At 45.9% G+C, this 16,140-nt stretch overlaps 1 long non-coding RNA gene across 1 annotated transcript; it reads left to right on the top strand.

Moving 5' to 3' along the window:
* Positions 1 to 1,105: 1,105 nt before the first annotated feature.
* Positions 1,106 to 10,589, top strand: LOC143274179 (uncharacterized). Its single transcript, XR_013052605.1, has 2 exons — positions 1,106 to 1,321; positions 7,720 to 10,589. It is a non-coding gene; the product is annotated as an uncharacterized LOC143274179 (long non-coding RNA).
* The last annotated feature ends 5,551 nt before the right edge of the window (positions 10,590 to 16,140 follow it).

Genomic DNA, 16,140 nt, shown 5'->3' with positions numbered 1-16,140 from the left:
TCCCGGAGGAAGATCTCAGCCGGGGGTCTTTCATTTGGTGGCCCGTACGGGGATAGAGACCCCTCCCTGGGACCACCGACCCACCATCAGGAGGTAAGCCGGCCGGCCTTGGTTTATGTCATCCCTGTCCAGTCTGAGTGTTGTCTGTTTGTCTAAATGTTAAATGTTGTTTGTTTGTCTCCGCGCCTGCGCCTGATAATCTGTCTGTGTCAATGGATCTGAAAGGGGGGACCGACAGGTCCGGACTTCGCCACTGGAACCCTGGAAGACGTTCCACGGGAATCTGAAGACCCCTCTGGGGGCACGGTTTAAAGACCCCTCTGGGGGCACGGTTTAAAGACCCCTCTGGGGGCACGGTTTAAAGACCCCTCTGGGGGCACAGTTTAAAGACCCCTCTGGGGCACGGTTTTTCTGGTTTTGCTTTCGGTTTGGAACCGAAGCCGCGCAGCGAGTGTTAGTCTTATTTGTATTGGTCTGTCGTTTTTTGTTTTCTGTTTAACCGTTCTCCTCCTAGAAACAGTCATAGGAAGCCGGATCGGCGGATCTCTCCCGCTCCCTGTTCCTCCCGACCCCTCCACCAGCGTGTCGTTTCCTCTCCCCAAGTTCTGCCGCTCTGGAGGAGCCGCCGGGGAGCCGGAGGATGGCGGCGATGGCGGCGGCCGCCCGGGAGGAGGCGGTGCGGAGGCCGCGGAGCGCGGCAGCGAACGGTAGCGGCCCGTCGCGGCAGCCCGGCAGCGACCGCGTCCGCACAGCCACTTGAGCGCCAGCCGCGAGCTGCGTCCAGCCCGCCTCGCTTGCTTGCTTGCTCGCTCGCGGCCCGGGGCGGCGCGGACATGGGCGCCAAACAGAGCGGCCCCGCCGCCAACGGCCGCACCCGCGCCTACTCGGGCTCGGACCTGCCCTACGGCGGCGCGCGGCGGCCCCCGAAGCGGCTGGCCGGGACCCGGGTGGCAGGGAGCCTGCGGCGGCGGCGGCGGCCTCGGTCCCGACAGCACCCCGAAGCCGCTCACTCGGAGGGGCGGTGGGTAGCGCAGCGGGCGGCCGAGCGGCACAGTCAGCCTTCAGCATCCCTGATGGCGGCGGCGCAGGCGGGGCCAGGGGCGGGGCCGGCGACCAGCCGCCGCTGAGCGCATTTCCACCGCAGCGATGTGCCGCGACCGGCTCCGGCCCGGTGTGGAGAAGGTAACTCGGGGGCGGCGTCACCCGTGGACGCCGAGTCACCCCGTCCCGAGTGTTACAGCCCCCCCGACAGCGCTGGAGGGACCGGCAGCCCCCGCCGCGCCTCCGAACAGCTTCTACAGCGGAAACGGCGACCCCGAAGGTAGGGAACACCTACGTCTCTATCGCCAGTTGCTCTTAGCGGGTCTCCGAGGGGCTCTAGACCCCCTACCGATTCGGCTCAGGTTACCAGGAAAAGACGCCAGCAGCGTTTTTTTTTTTAAAAAAAAAAAAGACTTAGAGAGACACGGAGGGAAAAAAAAACAAAAAACAAAAAAAAAAAAAGAGTCCTGGCCACTGTAATGTCTCAGGGACAGGTCAGAGAGGGAGTTAGGACAAAAAATCAAAAAAAAAAAAAACACTGCTTGACAAAAACCAGTGTGCTTACTGTAAACAGAGAGGACATTGGGCTCGTGACTGATCAAAAAAAGCTCAAGGGTCTCGGAGACCTAAGCCAAGGGTCCTCAATCTGGAGGATTGGGGAGGTCACGGCCAGGAGCCCCCCCCCCCCGGCCTAGGATAACTCTCAAGATTGGGGGGCAGCCAGTGACCTTCCTAGTGGACACCGGGGCTCAACATTCAGTCCTGACCCATACCGGAGGCTCTCTCAGTGACCGCACAGCTTTGGTCCAGGGGGCCACAGGTATCGAAGGACCACCAAAAAAAAGGTTCAGCTGGCATCTGGACAGGACCCAAAGGGACCCCCCTACAAGTTCTAGCCCTTTAAACTGTTCGTGGACGAGAACTCAGGCTTTACAAAAAAAAATGTTGGTACAGAGACTGGGGCCATAAAAGCCCGGTAGCTGCAGGATGGCCCGCCCCCCTGTCTGCGCGTGGTAGCCGCCATTGCTGTTTTGCTCAAGGATGCAGGGAAACTAACTTTGGGACAGCCATTAACTGTGTTATCCTCCCATGCGGTGAAAGCTCTGGTCCAGCAGCCCCCAGATCAAATGATGTTCAGACCAGTTGTCTCCCTCAACCCCGCAACCCTACTGCCTGGTTCACGGATGGGAGCAGCTTCCTCCAAGAAGGAAAACAGAGGGCCGGAGCAGCCGTCACCACCGAATCGGAGATAGTTTGGATCTCACCACTGCCACCTGGAACATCGGCCCAAAAGACAGAGCTGATCGCGCTGATCCAGGCCCTCCAGATGATAAAAGCCTGGAGGACCAGGAACTAACAAAAAAAATGGGGGTAAAATAAAGCCCCGAGCGACAAGCTTACATCATAGATGGACAGAGGCCTTGCCTACCAAAAAAAAAAAAAAAAAGACCACTAACGTGGTAACCAAAAAACTCCTAAATGACATCTTTTCCAGGTATGGAATACCCCAGATATTGGGGTTAGACAATGGGCCCGCCTTTGTCTCCCAGGTAAGTCAGAAGGTGGCCAGGCTACTGGGGATCGATTAAAAACTTCATTATACATACCGCCCCCAGAGCTCAGGACAGGTAAAACGTACAAATAAAACCATTAAGAAAACTTTAACCAAATTAACGCTTGCAACTGGCACTAGAGATCGGGTGCTCCTACTCCCCCTAGCCCTTTACCGAGCCCGAAATACTCCTGGGCCTCATGGCCTAACCCCGTTTAAAATCATGTATGGGGCTCCCCCACCAATTATAAATTTCCTTTACTCTGATATCTCCTCTTTTGCCACTAGCCCTCCAATTGATACAAAAGACGGTGTAAAAACCCCTGCCTGCCGGGAACAACTAAACCGCCCGGTGGTGCCTCACCCATTCAAGATTGGGGACTCTGTCTGGGTCCGACGCCATCAATCCAGGAACCTAGAGCCGAGGTTGACGAGATAGCGGCTTGGGTCCACGCGTCACATATAAAGGCTGCCAAGGAACCCGACGAAGCTGAGGGCACCGAGACATCTAGTTCAACGCTCTCCAAACCCACTAAAGATAAGACTCACCCGGGGGTCCCCTTGATCCCCCTAATAGTCCTCCTAACATTAGGAGAAACATCACCAGAGAGCCTGTTTCCCTGACGCTGACCCTGTTACTGGGAAAAATTACCATGGACAAAATAGCTACTGGGGTAGATACAGGACCGCAGCCCTTATGGAAATCGGCCAATTCAGACAGCTCCAAGTAGCCATGCTCAACAGAGATGATTTAAAAAATGGTTCCAAAGGTCACCATGGTTTACGACCCTTGTCTCCACCATTATGGGCCCCCTAATCATCCTCCTGCTCATTTTATTGTTTGGGTCATACATCCTCAACAGATTGGTGCAATTCATCAAAGATAAGGTTTCTGTTGCCCAGGCTTTGATCCTAACCAAACAATATCAAAGACTCAGACAGTCAGAGATGGAGCAAACCCCTTATTCTCCATCCTAAAATAAAAGATTTCATTTGATACAAAAAAAAAATGGGGGAATGAAAGACCCCCGCTCCATTATGAGGACATGGGGCTTTGGGCCAATGAAATGCCCCCCCCCTATAACTTAGCCTAAAAAACGCCATTCTAAAGGAATCAGAAAAACAGGAGTTCACAGCCATAGCCAGCCACCCGGCCTTGACAGAGATAGCTATGGCCAGCCATCCAGCCTTAAAAGAGATAACTGTGGTCGGCAGCCTTGAAAAAAAAAAAGTTAAGTCAAATCAGGATATTTTATGGCTGGCCCCCTGGCCTTGAGGAATAAGCAGCTGGCCTGGACAAGGCCAAATCAGCCACATACATACGACCCCAAGTTCACCCTGGCCTTCTTTGAAACAACCAATAGGGACCCTGTAACTATGCTTCTTGCTTCTGTAACCGCGCCTCTGCCCCTGGGATCCCATAAAAAGTCCCCCTTGCCCTAGGAAGGCGCGCAAGTCCTCCAAGAGACTTCGCCCTAGGTACCTGGTCTAAATAAACCCTCTTGCTTTTGCATCTGATCTGTGGTTTCGGTGTGTTCCTTGGGTTTGGGGTCTCTCCCGGAGAAAGATCTCAGCCGCGGGTCTTTCAGTAGGAAAGCAGGACATATTGAATGAAGGAAAGATAAGAAGCCCAGAGGCAAAATGTAGAAGGGTAGAAACAGGTTAAGTTTAGTTGTTAAAGGCTAAGCATTCATAATTAAAAGTGTCTGTGTCTTTATTCAAAAGCTGGTTGGCAGCACAAAGAAGACTCCAACTACAAATGTGCAGTGGGTAGCCATTCCAGCTTGGATCTGTCTCAATGGGGGTTGGAACTTCCAGATCCAAGCTGGAATGGCTACCCACAACACAAATGGCACCTAACATGTGACCTGAATTTTCACATTGGGCCTAAGAAAGCTGAAAACAAACCAACCAACAAAGGCTATGGCTCCTTTAAGAGGCGCTGCAGTGCAGCAGAGCACTTGAGCAGCTGGCACACTAAATAGAAAGAGCGAGCTAAGTCAAAACACCTGCCACAGTGTGGACACCAACTTCCTAGAGCTGGGGTGGTTAAAGGCAGCTCTTGGCCAGGCCCATGGGCTTAAGGCCTGGCTCTTAAGTCCTCAAGGAGGGGGTGGAAGGCCTACCTGCGTCTAAGCATCTTAATGTTTGGTTCACATGGTCAGAGAATGCTACAGGTGCATAGTAAACCAGGTCCAGACCAAAAATACCTTTCAACAGGTTACAGTGTGCATAGGTGCTTAAGGAAGAAAATAAAATGGGTATAGGTAGCTATAGAAAAAAAGTAGTTTAAAGATAATTAAGTAAAGTCTTTAAAGAAAGAGTAAGTAATATAAAAAGAATAAGCTATATAAAGATGGGAAATACACAGGGCATCTGGATCCTGTATCTTGCTTTGTTGACTTTGAATTTTTTGAATGCTGATGAGCAAATGGCAGCAGTTGAGAGACATGGGATTGTAAAAGGAACTGCTGAATTAAACTAGGCAAGATACTTTAGGGATGTCTTAACTTTAAAATTGAATTCAAGGCTGGGCAAGGTAATCCAGCATGAGGAACAGGTTCCCCAAAGCCAGCTAAGCATGCCAGAGACAGGTCATGATCTCACTGCTAGGAGCCTCACAGCCAGACCAAACTACACAATGCAGAAGGCCTAGGCCCATGCAGGCCCCCTAACTGTTGGGCTAGAGTCCATGGGAGCCCATGAGCTTAGGTCAGCTGTCTCTGTGGGTTTCCCCATCATGGCCTTGACCCCCCGCCCCAGCTCATACAATCCCTCCGCCTTTCTTTGGCAGGACTCCCAGAGCTTGGCCCTGTGCTTGACTGCGGATCTCTGCATCTGCTCCCATCAGTTACTGGACAAAGGCTCTCTGATGACAATTAAGGTAGTCACCAATCTGATGATAGAAGATAGCCAATTCAGGCACCCTCTCCACTATTGCTATGAGTCTTAGGTGGGGTCACCTATTGATGTAACCAACCGTCTTATTAAATAAGAAACACAGAAACAATGTAAAAGAGAAAGCCGAGAGGTCAGAGCTCAGAGCTAAAATCTCACCCTTCTGCCTGCGGTGTCCCAGCTTCCCGAAAGAGACCTATTTCCTGTCTGTTCGTCTATTTATAGTATTTTGTTCTGCCTTCTCATTGGTTGTAAACCCAAACACATGACTGCCTCGTCACTGTCTGAATGTACAGCCCCCTAGGTCTTAAAGGCATATGTCTCCAATGCTGGCTGTATCCCTGAACACACAGAGATCTATGGGATTAAAGGCGTGTGCCACCACCGCCACACTCTTGCTATGGCTCTAATAGCTCTGACCCCCGGGCAACTTTATTTATTAACATACAATCAAAATCACATTTCAGTACAATTAGATTACCACCACAGTCACCTGGTGGATTCCTAGGGGTTTCCCTCTTGCCAAGTTTCTTCCTAGCCTCAAAATGCCCCCCATGGTCCATCAAGATACCTCTTTCATTACTCTCCTTCTCTGTCCATTCCCCCATGCCCCTTCCCCCCACCCCAAGTTTACTCAGGAGATCTCTTCTATTTCTCCTTCCCCGGGAAATCCATGCATCTTTCTTTGGGCCTTCCTTGTTATCTAGACTTTCTGGGGCTGTGGATTGTAGGTTGCTTATCCTACACTTTACTCCTAGTATCCACTTATGACTGAGTACATACCATGTTTGTCTTTCTGGGTCTGGGTTACCTTACTCAGAATGACTTTTTTTCCTAGTTCCATTCATTTGCCTGCAGATTTCATGATGTCATTGTTTATTACAACTGAGTAATACTCCATTGTGTAAATGTAACACATTTTCCTTGCCATTCTTCTGTTGAGGGGATCTAGGTTGTTTCCAGGTTCTATCTATTAAGAATAATGCTGCTATGAACATGGTTGAACAAATGTCCTTGTGGTATGATTGAGCATTCTTTGGTATATGCCCAAGATTAGTATAGTGGGGTCTTGAGGTAGATTGATTCCCAATTTTCTGAAAAACCACCATACCAATTTCCAAAGTGGCTGTACAAGTTTGCATTCCCACCAGTAGTGGAGGAGTGTTCTCCTTACTCCACATCCTCTCCAGCACTGGTCCTGCTTCAACTTGATAGGCCATGCTTTATTCAAACCCATGGGAGGCCTGCCCCTTTCTGAATGGAGATGATGGAGGAGGAGTAGAGGGGAGGTGGAGGGAGGGAACAGGAGGAGAGGAGGGAGGGTAAACTGTGGTCGGTATGTAAGATAAATAAAATTTTTTTAATTAATTAAAAAAGAGAATTAAAAAATTTGATGCTCAAAATTATAATTATGAAAGATTAAGTGGGTATTTGAGCTGGGGTTCTATGGAGAATTATTTCTTTGTTTATTTGTTTGTTTGTTTTTTCGAGACAGGGTTTCTCTCTGTAGCTTTGCACCTTTCCTGGAACTCACTCTGTGGTCCAGGCTGGCCTCGAACTCACAGAGATCCGCCTGCCTCTGCCTCCCTAGTTCTAGGATTAAAGTCATGCGCCACCATCACCTGGCTGAGAATTATTTCATTTGTGCTAACTTAAATGCATGCAGTTTATTGTGACTATAACTAACATGGTTGGCATCCTAAAAAGTAGAAATAGGGATTGAAACACCACTTCATGTGAATCTTAAATCTTTTTTAAACCGGTGTCAATTGCCAAGCCTTACTTAAAGAAAGGTCAAGAATAAAAGAATGCTAATTAAAAAAAAAACTTTCCACAGGAAATGAAAGGCAGTAGAGTCCTTCAAAATTAACAAAGACCAGATTTGATTGGGGGAGATTCCCTGAAAAAAAAAGAAATAAACCTAGAAAAACTACAAGACAGGTAACATATATGCTGATCCCTTGACATGGGAACACTCTGAGACTGGATGAGATATCATAAATCTTGTTGGTTACAGAGTCCTCATGAATTACTATTACATACCATCGTTTCATATGGCATAGATAGAGGTTTCATTATATAGTCCAAACACACTTATAAAGTTGACACATGTCTTTTACCTGCTTAAGCATAAAAGAAAAATCATCTTTGGCTGGCTTGTATACACAGTCCACACTTGTGTTAATGCATACATGTATGTTAACCTTTGAATGTTTGTGTGTTTTCAGAGGAAGAGGACAAGATATCAATCACAATGGGTGGCCCAGGTGATCCAGCCTTTCAGATGCCTCTGCTGCAGTTTCCCCAGAGTTCTACATTCAGAACAAACTTCAAGGCTGCTGAATGAGATGGTCCAGCCTCACAGATTATTCTAGCCAGGACTTCAGATAAACCTTGCACTTTCCCATTATACAGAGAATGGACAACAAATGTTATAGCTAGTTTTCCCATGACTTGACCATTATCACAATTTTCTCAGGATCCCCTGGGGATGCCATCACCCCCAGACAACTGGAATCAGTCTAGATAATACAATGCCCACATTCCCAAGAGGTGGTGTGGGTGGTTTTTGGTCACTTGGTGGGTTATGAATGCTTATCATCATTACTGGGGATATAGGAATATAGGATAAAAAGACTGATGAGGGCCAAGACCAGCTCTCCCACCAGCCTCAGGCATTGATGGGCTATGGGTTGGGCGTGAGGGGTGGGCTGGAGGGTGGGGTGGGGGAGGGTGTCTCTCCCCTACCCATGGCCCATGCTGCCACATGATAGATAAATAATGGAGACTGCTCTCCCATGCTCACAACTTTGGGGCTGGCTCACCACACCTCCACCAACAGGACTGGCTCTGTAGACAGAAGGATTTTAAAAGTCTAGTTCATAATGTACTGTTGTAACTTAAACTGAATTTTTAAGATCATGTAGTAGTTGACTGCTGAAATTAAGCCTGAGTTCATTGCATGTACAGTACCAACAAAGTGCCTCAGCTTCTCTTTGCCTCAGTTTCTGCTTCTGCACAAAAGGAGGAATATTTGTCTCATAAAGCCTCAGGAAAGAAAATGACTCAGAGCACACCACATGCTTCCGATTATGGCTGTCACATCGAATGTGGCATTAGTTGTTCTAAGAATGTTAGATGAGTGATACTTAGTAATGTGTCTGCTTAACATAAAACACTTTTTATACTGCTCCAATGGATTTTCTATAGATATCTGTAAGCTCAAAAATTTTCAACATTAGACAGAATGAAGACCAAAGTCTTCTTAGGGAAGATGAAAGGGTGAACTGAGAAACAAGAAAGAAAAATCCAAGTAGCTTTGGCTCCTTAGGATGAGGGCTGCCCTCAGCTTTTGCTCGAACTACTATCTTCTCAGGAGCAGAAGGAAATAGTGATGATATATTTATGATTAAAAAGATCATGCAAGTTAAGTGATTGTTGAGACTCGTGTGGAGCAATATAAAAGAAAAATACAAGAGACTGAGACGACTACATGATAAAATGGGGCTTAGGGAATAAAATGGAAACAAAATTAAGAAATATTGATATGGGAAAAATGATTACAACTAGGTAAACAGAAGGTACAAGTTAAAAATCATAGCATAAGGGGGCTGGAGAGATGGCTTAGTGCTTAAGAGCACTGGATGCTCTTCCAGAGGACCTGGGTTTGATGTCCAGTACTCACATGGCAGTTCATAATTGTCAGTAACTCTAGTCCCAGGAGGTATCATGTATGCCCTCTCTGGCCTCTGTGGGCACCAGGCATACATGTAGTACACATACCCAGGCAACACACACATACACACAAACACACACATAATGAAAATAATAAAATCTCTAAAAAATTGAAAACTAAAGCCATACTTGACAGGTAAAATAACGTCCATGTTGCATCCTTGGTGGGCAGTGTTGGGCCTGTAACAGAGGTTAGTTCAAGTAGATAGATACCTCTGAAGCTTCCTACAACCTTTCTCAAATTACAGGGGACCCAGCAGCCTCTTCTGGCCTCCTAAGGCACCAGGCACACTGTAGACAATATGTGTAGTACACAGACATACATGTAGACAAAACATCCATACACATAAATTAAACTATATACAATAGAGTGAAAGTGATAGGAGCGTGGAAGCAGTGCTTGGCAACTGATATCTACAGTATGGAGATGAGAACATATGCTGTTTCTTAAGGAGGAAAGACATCCACACTGACAGTTAAAAAGCTAACGAGAGATCTCAAACTAAAGGAGATGTCCAGAAAATGTCTCTTACTTCTGTTCTCCTGAGCGTCCCTCGAGGATTCTTCTGGCTTAGAATGGACACCAGGCCCCCTCACTCTCTTATGCCCTTTGTCTCAAATGCCAGTTTTTTAATGCCAGTCTTCAAAGCATGCTGCCCCGAGCTCTTCCTCCCAAAACAGAAAGCGAGGTGCTTTCCCCATCCCGGCCCTCTCATTTAAAACTTTGATTTCTTGATGCCTTTATAACCTGAAATATGTCCCAGGGCTGTGTGGAATGCTCTACCCTGCTCCGAGGCTCAGCAGAGCTGGTCTGGAGAGATTGGTTGGCCTGGAAGGCAAACCGATAAAATTTTAGTTTTTAAACTTATGTATAAAATGTTGTTTCATTGCAAATACATCAATGTTCAGCATTTTATTTTTTAAAAAATCTTATTTTCTAAAAGGCCTCTGAGAATACATTCTTATATTAAATGACACCAGACGGTGTTTGTCTAACTGTACCACAGACATCCACTTTTCAACTGAACTAGGAAATTTTAAGTTTTAAGAAAAACGCCCTGTACATGGACCCTCGTATACTCGAGATGATGGTCAAATGGTAGGACTTGAATTCTTAACCAAGGCCCAGCTCAGGTGTCTGCACTGAGTGGCTGTTGGGAAGAATTCCCCAAGGCACCTCCAGAAAAGAAACATCTTTGGAGAAACTCTAGAACTAAATGAATTTTTAAGAACTGGACTTCCTGAACAAAACACCATGCATTCTAACTTACAAACTTGAAATTGTCCAAGCATGCTTCTCTGAGGTGAAATACACCTTACAGTGTTCTGAGCATTTGAAATAAAGGAAAATAAATACACATGTATTTGTTTCATAACTCACTTCTGGGGTCAGCTAACCTTAGACATCTAAACCCTTTTGGAGATAATTTTGTTTGTATTCCCTAATGAGGTGCAAATGACTTTCTGGCAGTGTGAGTGACATCGTTAGATGTCACAGGACATCTGTGCACAGTCAGTGTGGAGAACACACTGGTGTAGATTATTTAATATGTCTGTTATTTAGCTTTAATATCCTGTGGTTATTGGATTTAGAAGAAATGAAACTCCCTTTCCAGATATTATCCTCTGTCTTTGAAATGCTAAAGGGACAGGCTTTGAAATGAGTTTTGGGGATGGTCTTGAGTAACTCTCATCACATAGCCATGTGTCACTCGAATCAACTCACTCAGCCTCAGCCCTTGCATAGCTGTGTGTCTTCTTCTGCCCTCTCATTCCCAAAACTTGATACTGCATATGACGTCACTCCAGTGCTGCTCTCTCCATATAGTTTCTGGGTTAGAAATAAGATATGGGATATTTTTCCATAATAAAGTGGTCATCTAACTTGAATTGTCAAAATCTAATCCTCACAAACACCACTGGCATTTGGTTTTATAAAATGAACAAAGCTATCAATTTTACCACACTCCAAGCAGGATTACAAGCATTCTTTAAGCCACTGAACATTCCAAAGATTAAGGAAAATGCCCTGATAACTTTAACCAAAAGACCACATGGAGAATAATCTTCTGTCATCCTGAGAAATGATAAAAGGCAGAATTTTGCAGGAGGAGACAGACGCACACTACACAGGATGGGGTGATCCTCTCTCCCTGCTCCATTTGTTGGCTCTGAAGTGCTCTGAGGCAACACATGGCTTTAAAGTCACCATAGAACTAGTAACAAGCAAACACAACCTCAAAGATGATTTAATGTTATAGTCATTCATGTTCTGTATAATCTTTCTTAATACTTAAGGAGAAAATCTACTCTTAAAACATGTGGCCTTCACACCATTCTAACCTCATCTCCCGTTAACTACTGGGAATGTGTGAGAACTTCATTTTCTGTTTGCAGATATTTCAAAGTTATATGCAAACTTCAGCCTGCTTAATATTTAATAAAACAGATCCCCTCCTGTCTCTTACATGGTGTGAACAGAAGTAATAGCAAGTTAATTTAAGAAATAAAAATAAAACTGGAGTTACTTATGTGTATACACGCATGGTATAAAAATAAATTTATAAGACCTAAGATGTTTTCATTTAAAACTTTCTTTTTTGTTCAAAGCTTATTAAGTACCATTATTCATAGCTATTGAGACTTGTGAGACTGAGACCTTTCTTTCAGCTATGACTTTACTCTCTGATTCTTTCTGGTGTGGCCACGTTTTCTATTATTTCAAATACGGGTTTTTATTAAAATGAATGAACATCCAAAGAGATGTAGTCCTTCATGGCAGAGAAGGCACAGCCATGGACCTGCCCCTGCCTATGGCAGCTGGAGCCAGCTCACCCACTTTAAATGCTTTCCCATTTTAAATTTTGGTTCTTATTCTTATTTCTTGCTGTTGAGTTTTTTGGGTTCTTTATATATTCTGGCTACCAATCCCTTGTCAGGTATATCGTCTGCCACCTTTCCCCCATTCTGTAGGCTGTCTCCCTCCGTGGACTATCTCCTTTGCGGCCCTGAGGCACCCTCATTCAAGACAGTCATCCATGTCTGTTTTTACTATGGTTTCCGATGCTTTAGGAACCGTGTCCCCAAATGTCTGTGTCCACCACCATGTTATGGAACATTTCTCTTATATTTTCTTCTATGTATTTCATAGCTTCAATTCTTTGATCCACTTTAACTGATTTCTTTTTAATTGGTGAGAGCCATGTCTCTAGCTTGAATTCTGTGCAGTGGTCATCCAATTTATTCAGCAGTGTTTTTTAAAAAAGAATATTTGCCAGGTGGCGGTGGTGGTGTATGCCTTTGATCCCAGAACTCAGGAGGAAGACACAGGAAGATCTCTGTGAGTTTGAGGCCAGCCTGGCCTACAGAAAAATATATGTATATATGCCTTATCTAGTCCATGTTTCTAAGGATGCATCGCTGTTAAAATTAGCTGGTTGTAGATATGTGGGCTTGCTTCTGGGATCTCTGTTTTGGTCCATCAGCCTATGTCTGATTTTATGTCAGTACTATGCTGTTTTGATTATAAACATTTGCAAAAAGTTTTATAGTTAAACATTATAATAACCCTTGCTTTGTTCTTCTTGCCTCAAATTGCTTGGCATATTGGTAGTTTTTCATGATTCCATATAAACTTTCCATGAACATTGCTATTGGTATTCTGATGGAAGCTACATTAAATCTGTAAATCACTTTGGGTAGTATGTATTTTTTTTTTTAAAACAAAATTGCTTATTTCGACCCATGAGAACATGAGCTCTGCTCATGGGTCTTCTTTAATTTCCTTTCTCTCCTTGCCTCCTCCTCTTCTCATTCTTTTTTCTCTCTCTTCCTCCTCCTTCAAATTCTTGGCTGTTGTGACTAGAACATGTCTCTTCAACATGTTTTTATTCTTTGTGATTCCTCCTCCTTTCCTTCCCCATGCTGGGGACTGAACCCAGCAGGCCAGCGCTAGGCCAACACTTTCCCACGAAACTACCTCAGAGCAGCTCCTCTGGATCATACTCCTGCTAGGATCAGCTGTCCCTAGCTGTCCCTATCTTGGGCCATGAGTTCTGTTCAGCAGTAGGCCATTCATAACAACATGGGCCTGAGGCCAGGCCGAGCACTGTGTTGATCTTGCTGGGCTCAGGTCATGATAGAGTTTTGTTTATTGAGGCCATGGTTACACCTACCCTGAGAGCTTGGGGCCGCTCCCTTCACAGCAGCCACCAAATCGCACGGTTCTGTTGACGGCTGTGCGAGAAACCTCCTCAAGGTGGAAGATAACTGTTGGAGAGAGTCCTTTGGCCACAAGGCTGACACTAAGCTGGAAGCACCTGAGACTTACAGATGCTGAGGGCTGCAGTCTCTGGAGGAGGGTACAGGTCTCTCTACCCAATGTGGCCACCAGTCTATGTCTGCTGTCTGTGAGCCCCAGTCTCTATGATGGGCCTTCTGTTTGTGCTGGGTGCTTCGCCTTGACTTGTCAGGCTAGGCTCTGAACTCCACAACAAAGTCCTGTGCTGACTCTTGAGCGCTTCTCCCCAGCAGGTGGCGATATGCCTGCTACTCTGGAGCCCAAGGTTGAAGGAAGTGTGGTGGAAGCGACCGCAATCCTGACTGAGTTGTACTTGAGTTTCAACTGCAGGAATCTGTATGGTCTGTGGAGGAGGGCAGGTGTGCCCCCGGCCTGCTTCAGGGCTAGGAGAAGACTGGGCATATACCGGCAGGGGCATGTGTTTACCTAGCTCCAGTTTTCACCATGGGGGACCTGGTGCCGGCTTTCTGGCGTGCACCCTGGACTTCAGGATTTTTGAAAAGGGACGTGATACTAGCTATCATTGAAGCTTTGTAGGGATGTCTGAGCCTGCTAAGAGGACTGGTGCTTATTTCTACTTCAGGGAACATTTCACATACAGTTTTCACTCAGGATCTGTTTTACATACAAAATTCACTCGGGATTTTGCTTATGGACACATACATTTTTAATATGTTTTTATCCTTTGAGATTTTTATGTACATACAATGTATTTTGATCATATTCATCACTCAGTCTTCCCCCTAACTCCTCCCAGATCCACTCTACCCCCTCCCAGCTTCATGTCTTCTCTTCCTCCCTCCCTCCCTCCCTCCCTCCCTCCCTCCCTCCCTCCCTCCCTCCCTCCTCCCTCCCAGTCTTCCTCTTTTCTCTCTTTCCCTTCCTCTCCTCTCTCTTGCTTCTCTCTCCCCACCCGCATGACAGCCCACTGAAGGAGCACGGACTCAGACTCACATGAACATGTCTTGTGGTCACATGACTTCAAGGGAGTGTCCCCTCCTGTGTGATGCCAAGGATTTACTTCCTTTTCACTCTTCTTGGATGGGATACTGTGGAATAGCAGCCCTATTCTGTTTTTAGTGTAGTAGTACCCGGTTCCACAGGGTCACCTCATCTCCAGGTTTGCCGTATCTTTACTTCAGTGGCTGTGTTTGTAGAAACCTTTTCTTTTTAGAACAACTTCATTGAGCTCTAAGTCACAGACCATAAGCATTTGTCCCTTTAAAGAACACTATTCAGATAGTTCAGTGGGTAAAGTGCTCGAGAATCCAAGTTCCACCCATGCACCCACTTAAAAGCCAGGCTCAGGAGTGGACATCTCTAACTACAGTACTAGGGAGGCAGAGACAGGAGAATCCCTGGGCTCATGGGCCAGCCACTCTAACTGGATACCCAGTCCCAGTCAAAGACTCCATCTTTAGTGATTTTGAGTATTTTTCAGAGTTTTGCAACCTTTGCCATGATAGAATTTTAAGACACTTTCTTCATTCCCAAGGAACATCCAGAAACTATTTTCCAAAGACTGTTTTGGTTCCCTTGAATTGCCTTGGTGCTCTATCAGAGGTCGGTTGGCCATAAACATGCGTTTTTATTTCTGACCAAGGGTTTATGCTTGTATAGTACCACACCATCTTTGTATCTGCAGATTTTCAGTAAGCTTTGTTTTTAAATCTAGCATTTTAATTATTTCTATTAGAAGGTGCTTTTTGTTGTCTATCATCTTCATATTGTTGTATGTTCAAGATGCTAATTCTTTATTCACAGCAGACTGCTACAGCAAGAGTTCGGAAGCATTTGGCTCAGCTTTGTTCTCCTTCTTCATATGTACAAAGGCATAAAAATATACCAGCGCAGCAGTCTTCATCCAGTGGGAAAGCAGAACAGAGTTCTGTTGCCTGGTTCTGTGTGCCCGCATTGTATGAGCATGTGTTCTTTCACAGACCGTCAGTATCTAGAATTTATGTTTCTCATTCCCACTGTGTCTTTATCCTTTCATTCACAACCACCTGCCCCTCACTGTCCTTTACTATAGAGGAAACAACTCTACATACTTGCCATTCAGCCTCTCCCCAAAACCCAAAGGCCACAAAACAGCCGTGGCTGAAGAGGTCTCTGGATGGGCTGTCTTTTCCAAATGAGAAGGCAGAGGCTTGCTACACACGACAATTTTTTTGTTCTACTGTTCATAGTTTTTTCTTTTCCTCTCTTATCTGGGTTGGAATGCAGACTAGCAGCTGGGGCCACCGTGTTGTCCCCGTAAGGTGCCACGAAGGGAGAGAAGGCTCCTGAACACCCTCACGGTGATAACGCCTGCTGCCTTGCAGCACTGTCTGAGTGCTGCAGCGAGTCAGGGTTGCCCCCGAGAACGCTTGATGCATCAGATAAATGCGGCATGTCACCAGATCAAAGATGCTGTTTCCTGTAAAACCATCACTGTTCTGCTAAGTCTACCTCCCACTAAGAATGAAAAGGAGCTGACCGTGATACAATAACAATGCTTTCCCTCACATGGGCTGGAAGTGATGACTAGCTCTGTAGAATACACATGGAAAACATGTCTTCTTGGAATCAGTGAAATGGAAAATGCTCTTCTTGGAACCATTATGCTATGTGT

Source organism: Peromyscus maniculatus, chromosome 7 (genome assembly GCF_049852395.1).
Source record: "Peromyscus maniculatus bairdii isolate BWxNUB_F1_BW_parent chromosome 7, HU_Pman_BW_mat_3.1, whole genome shotgun sequence".
Classification (NCBI taxonomy): Eukaryota; Metazoa; Chordata; class Mammalia; order Rodentia; family Cricetidae; genus Peromyscus; species Peromyscus maniculatus.
Note: the sequence above shows the minus strand (reverse complement) of the source record. Positions and strands in the feature narration are given on the sequence as shown.